Raw genomic sequence first — 7092 nt, forward strand, 5'->3', positions numbered from 1 at the left:
GGCCTTCAGTAGAAAGGATTACATTTTAAAATGTTTTATTTGTGCAGTGATAAAAAAAAAAAAGACATTTCTTCTGGCATTTATATATATACATAATTTATTTTTTTATTATTATTTATTTATTTATATAAAATCCAAATATATACATTGATGTTTGATGAGTTTTTAAAAAGTCCTTTTTAAACTGTAATAGCTTTAAATATATACAGTTGTGTGAAAAAGAAAGTACACCCTCTTTGAATTCTATGGTTTATGTATCAGGACAAAACATTTTTTTATGTCTTTAGCAGTTCTTCAGATAAACAACATTTTAGGACATATTACACCGTGGCATTTTTCATTTCCAAAAAAAAAAAAAAAACCAGCGAGAAACCCTGAGTTAAAAAGTAAATACTCCCTTACTGCTTCCATAGGAATTAAAAGGCTAAGTAGCAGCCAGGTGCTGCTAATCAAATGCCCTCGCTTAATTGATCATCAGTGAGTGTGACCAGCTCTATAAAAGCCCACGTGTTAGCAGTTTGCCTGTCAGGAGTGTTCAGGTTTGTGTTAAGACAATGCCGAGGAGGAAAGGCGTCAGCTATCATGCGCTAACCCCTACTGAACACTTTTGGAATAAATTAGCCCATTACCCCAAGCCCTCTCACTTCACCTACATAAGTTCCTGAATTTAACACCCTTGTGAATGAATAAATCTCAAATAAATCTCCACAAAATCCACTGAAACATCTTCCTAGAAGAGTGGATCTTGCAGCCAACGGGGGCTAAATGCGGATTGAAATGTTCAAAAAGTATATATCTAAAGTTCAAGCTAGCAAGAAAAATTTGAGTTAGTTCCTCCCAGTGTTTGTATGTTCGCTAAAAATTCAAATTGTTCAAATAATCTCTTCGCTCTATGTTCAATTCAGTTCTTGTTTCTGATCAGCTAATCTTCTAAGCTAGTAAACTTAGCATTTCAATTTCTCCAAACTGAAGTTTCCTAATGATATTTTTTTCAGCAGGGGATAATGGGTCGCAAGCTAACTGAAAGCATTCCGCAGTTTTAGTGAACAAGCTGAATTAGCGAGCTAGTATTTGCTAATGCTAGTGTGCTAGCTAGAATTTTTGGATATGTATTTGGACGTACAGCTTTTACTGAGTATGTGGTTCTTTCTCAAATTAGCACAGATTTTAGCAGGCATACAGTTTTTATCGAAAGATTTTGGCTGCGGTAGCATGACATTTTCATTTCAGTTTCACTGAGACCCAACCCTGTTCCATGGGTCGGAGTGGAAGATCACCTGATCTACTTTGTGGGTGAATGAATCTTCACAAACGTCCATAAAATCTAACGTAACATCTTCCTAGCGAGGGGCGTTTGTGAAATGGGAAAGTTCGAAAAGCACATACCAATTTTATGCACAAACCACTGTCTGTATATTGTATATTTATATTTTTTTGAACGTTACTCAGTCACGGCTGTTTTGCGTGGCCTTGAAAAAAGTTAGTGTAAATGGGTTTGAGTAATAATTCAGCCCTCTTGAGTTAATGGCACAGTCAAGAGATATGAAGAGGCGCTTGCACTTGTAAATACATCACTGTCACTGTCGGCTCGTCACTGTCGTCTGGTGACCTTCTTTTGTCGTGGGTTATTGTGTTATCGTTTGTCAACTGCAGGTAATTAAGGATGAGTCGATGTATCATGCTTCTGATACTTTCCCCCCTTTCTTCGTTCTTAAGACTCTAGGGAGCGTACAATGATTCAGGATTATCATCCTGCTGGCGGATTTGGTTGTTTTTAGAATAGCAGGGCAATAACTTTTAGATTTTTCCTTCCCCTCTATCAAATTAGATTTTGAACCCGGGTGCAGTAGAAGCCTGTATATAGATTCTGACACTGATTTCAGGAAAAGTTTACACTGATGGGATGTGCAATCTATCTGACAAGGTTTTATATATATACTGTGTGTATGTGTGTGTGTGTGTGTGTGTGTGTGTGTATATATATATATATATATATATATATATATATATATATATATATATATATATATATATATATATATCTATATATATATATATATATATCTATATATATATATATATATATATATATATATATATATATATATCCCCTCTATAAGCAGAAATGTAATCAGGTTGAATGCAAATTCTCCATCTTTCCTCTACAATTTATCAGACAGCATCTAGCAGATACCAGTAGTTCTGAGAATGGGTTTTTACTAGTTTCAGCTCTGAAACTTAGTTAGCTGGTTTTGGGAACATAAGCAGCAATTCCATATAAAATCTGAATTTGTTCTGTTTTTACAGCAAAAGAATAATTTTACATGATTAAAACTATGTTGTATTTAAAAAAAAAATCTGTCTTGGGCCATGCAACGTCAGTGGTGTCCTGCCTGAATCAATCCGCCTCTTAAAACCATCATTATGACACCATGTCTATAGAAACCATCAATATCTAGAAACACAGTGTAACCGAGTGCTGCATCTTGTACAGTGACAATAAATGCTGTTACTAAAGCAAGAAACCCAATAAACACAAATCAACACATCTCCTTTCACTGGAAAAGTAGCAGCTGTTCATCGAAAACAGTCTTTTAAACCGTTTTGGTCAATCTTTCCTGACGACGTGCAGATTGCCGGGAAAAGTCCGTCTTGTAAACGTCTTTGTAAGTGCGACACAATCAGTTTCTTCTGCTCTGTCAGTCATTTTGCAATGGGGGAAAAAAACGCAAATATGTTTGAGCTTGTGCAGTTTGCTAAGATGCAGGTTTGCAAGCTCTGACTAGTGAGCGCTCTGACCGTACAATCAAAGGACGCTAAAATGCCGACGTTATTGGATGCCGGTTCTGTAAAACGCCAACTCGAAATATGATTGGTTGAAGCAACAGCCTTCAAGTAACCTGGATTTCAAGTGGTAAGTCAAGTCAAGTAGGTTTTTTTATCATTTCAACCATATAAAGTGCAGTACACAGTGAAACGAAACAACGTTTCCCCAGGACCAAGGTGCTACAGCCAACATAAATTTAAATAAAGGAACACGAAGTACTAAATGAACAACGCACATGTGCAACATTTAGTGCAAAAAATGGGAGCCTGAATGCTTCTGTACCTCTTTACAGATGGCAGGAGAGTGAAGAGTGTGTGAGGTGTGTGTGTGTTTGTGTGTGCGGTCAGCCACTAAGCTGGTGGTTTTACAGATGCAGTGTGTGGTGTAAATGTCTGACTGAAGGAAGAAAAACCCAATCTTCTCAGCTGTCCTCACTGTCCGCTTTAGGGTTCCCAAACCTGGCAGTGATGCGGCTGCTCAGGATACTTTCGATGGTCCCTCTGGAGAAGGGTGTGAGGATGTGTGGTGAAAGCTGTGCCTTCCTCAGCTTTCTCAGAAAATAGAGATGCTGCTGGGCTTTCCTTGTTACAGAGCTGATGTTGAGGTAACAGGTGGGGTTCTCCGCAAGGTACACCAAGGTGGAGCAGTCAATTTGTGTCCCCCTGAAGTCAACAACCATCTCTTTTTTGTTTAGTCTACATTCAGAGACAGGTTGTTCGCTTTACACAACCTCTGCACCTCCTCTCTGTTGGCAGACTCCTCTGTCGCTGATGAGACCCACCACGGTCGGGCCATCAGCAAACTTAATGATGTGATTTGAGCTGTGCTTTGCTTTGCTCCACAGTCGTGGGTCAGCAGTGTGAACAGCAGGGGACTGAGTACACAGCCCTGAGGGGCCCCTGTGTTTAGTGTGATGGTGTTGGAGATGCTGTTCGTGGTCTGGACTGCCTGACATCTTCCAGTCAAAAAGTCGAGGATCAAGTTACAGAGGGAAATGTTCAGGCCCAACAGGCTCAGATTCCCAATCAGGTGCTGAGAAATTAGAGTGTTAAATACTGAACTGAAGTCTATAAGGGGGGAGTGGTGGCTCCAGTGGTTAAGGCGCTGGGTTGCCGATCGGAAGGTCTAGGGTTCAATCCCAGTATCGCCAAACTGCCACTCTTGGGCCCTTGAGCAAGGCCCTTAACCCTCTATGCTCCGGGGGTCCCTTACGAGGGAAATATCAAGGTCAGTGACGTGGGGCCGCCTTCCCGTGGGCTCACCACCTGCAGGAGGGACCGTAAGGGACGGTGCTGTGAGGATTGGGCAGCAGTCGAAGGTGGGGGCCTGCTTAGACTGCTGGATAGACTTACGGATAAACGGGAGAAAATGAAAAGTCTATAAACAGCATTCACACGAGTCATTGTTTGCGACCTGCAGTGGTTCTAGCGTTGCAGGCAGCAGGGTCTTTATGTGCCCCATGATGAGCCCCTCGAAGCATTTCATGATGATGGGAGCGAGCGCAATGGGACGCTATTCATTGAGGCAGGACGCAGATGGTTTCTTCGGCACGAGGACGATGGTCATTGTCTTGAAGCACGTTGGGACAGCAGCACTACTCAGGGAGCTGTTGAAGATGTCGGTGAGAACATCTGCCAGTTGGGCTGCACATCCTCTGAGCACTTTGCCAGGAATTTTAGGGACCCCAGTAACGCTCGATATGACTGCTGAAATTTGATTGGATAGAAACACGAGCCTACAATGACAGAAATGCTACAGAATGAAGGGAATTGACTATTGGAAATAATTGTATACATATTCATGGACAAAATTATAGTAAAATGTAGACCAGTGATTGAGAGTTTAGATCAGCAGAGAATGCCTATAAAAACTGAACCAAACGCACAAATACATGATTTGTCTTTCACCTCTGCAATATTTCTACCCAACAGCTGTGTGTTGGCTGATGTGTGTTTGATAGGATTTTTTTTATGGTTTGTGACAGTCTGTGTTTTTACCAAACAAGTTATCAAAGCGAATCATTTCTCGACACTAAAGGACTGCTTTTTTCGCATGTGTCATGTCTTACGGACGTTCCTGTCACCACGCTAGCTTCCACACACAGCAGACTGAGAAAAGAGTTGTCAAACAAAGGTGTGAAGAAACTCGACAAGTGCAGATGCAATTATTAAAACCATGCTACAATCCAATCCATGTAGCGGTTTCTTCTGAGAGCTTTTTATTTCTGATGATCGAGTTAGAAGATAGCATTAAAAGATACATGCTAACACTTTGAAGGAAATAATTATATCGGATTCCTTTACTAATGTTTATCGGAAAAAAAATACCGTCAACACACAAGTTGTTTAGTGAAAAGCTAATGTTAGCTAGTCTATGCTAAGCTACATTAGCTGTGGCTTAACAGTTCAAGCTCTGGGTTGCTCTATTTTTATTATTATTATTTACATACTTTTCTTTGCTATTTACATGTAATTTACTATAGTTACATAGTTACACATGATTCATTTTAACTTTGGCCGAAAATGTTCCATTTTAAGCCCTTTTTTACTATCGTAACAAGATTATGGTCAACCAGCAGACCAGCAATTTAATCAACCGCTACAGAAAAGTCCAACATTTTTGTCTCTAACAGAATAACTCGTGTGAGATTGAGACCAGAAGAGAAGATGTTAGCAGACTGCCTCACCTCCACAGTCAAACACTGAGGTGGAAGGTTTGGGGTTGTTTTGGAGCAGGGAAGTTTGGAGACCAACATGGCTACCGTTCCATACTTCAACGCCATGTGATTCCATTTGGACTGCAGTTCATTGGAAGCGACTTTACTGTACGGCAAGAAGAAGGAGGTGGAAGCTCAGTGGTTGAGGCATTGGACTTTGGATCGGAAGGTCACAGGTTCCAAATCCCCCCACCACCACCAAGCTGCTACTGCTGGGCCCTTGAGCAAAAGCCCTAAAAAACCCTCCCATGCTCAGTTGTACGTTGCTCTGGATAAGGGCGTCTGCCAAATACTGCAAACGTAAATGTAAGAAGCATACAAAGCCGAGTACTGCCCAGTCACCGCACCCAAATCCTAATGAACTGTTCCTATTTGAACTGGATAACGTCCAGATGCTGAGTGTGTAAAGCTGTTCAAAGAAGGATTTTCCAATAAAATTGAGGTCTGTATCTTTATTTATATATATATATATATATATATATATATATATATATATATATATATATATATATATATATATATATATATATATATATATATATATATTTGCCAAAGGAAATCTTCATATTGTTAATTTACTGGGATGCACAGAAACAGTAGACGTGTCTCTCAAAAACCATAAGACTCGATGTTTCCAAACTTTTGACAGGCTTTGTAGAGATGAGCAAAGTCTATGTGCAAAGCTGTACACATGCATTGCTATTAGGAAAATAATTTATACACTACTGAGATGAGAGCCATTTACCACACGCGGCATGCTTGCGCTCGGGTAGACGTAATTCTATATGCTGTAATGGCTTTCTTTGCTCGAATGATGCGCAATTGAAGAAATTCCAAATGAATCACCCTTGCTTGATGGGAAAGAATTAGAAAGCAATCGAACGTCGTTACGACGGCGGTGGCGCAAAAAGAATCCAGGGATGTCCAGGAATCATGTGGATAACAAAGAGCTGGCGCAGGAGTTACTTAATGAAGCCATGAAGTGCTGGGGAGGGCATGAAATGTGAACGTGTAGGAGATATAGGCAGAGACGCATGGAAAGAAAACCTGAATCTGGGACGAGGTGATTGAGTGAGTGTGTGTGGGGTGAGGGTGGCTTGCAGAAGCGTGCACAGAAGGTCCACGCTTTTGCTGGTATTCCTACAGGACATTTAAGCAAGCAGGAGATACTATTTAAGCATGGTTTCTTGAGGTTCTAGTTCCTAGCGTGGACGTTTGAGATTTACTTGTAGACTAACTGTTTTAGGGATTGGATGTGTGTTGCTCTTTGCAAAGCTTTTCCTAAAGTCAGGAGTCCCATAATGAGCCACCAAATATATGACCATGCCTCGCGGTCAAATGGGTCATTGGCGTAATCCCGTCCATGGCTCTGTTGCAGATCGGATTTCCTCACTGCTTGATCTCAAGGCCCGGAGATATATCACAAATGTCCCATGGCTTCACTGTATATCCAATTACTCCTTCCCAGATTGCTTTATCGCCTCTGCTCCTACTGTAACCGAGGCGAGTGCACTTTCCCGTGGATTCCCCGCGGCCCTGCAGACCTGGA

Source organism: Silurus aristotelis, assembly GCF_946808225.1.
Source record: "Silurus aristotelis genome assembly, chromosome: 27".
Lineage (NCBI taxonomy): Eukaryota > Metazoa > Chordata > Actinopteri > Siluriformes > Siluridae > Silurus > Silurus aristotelis.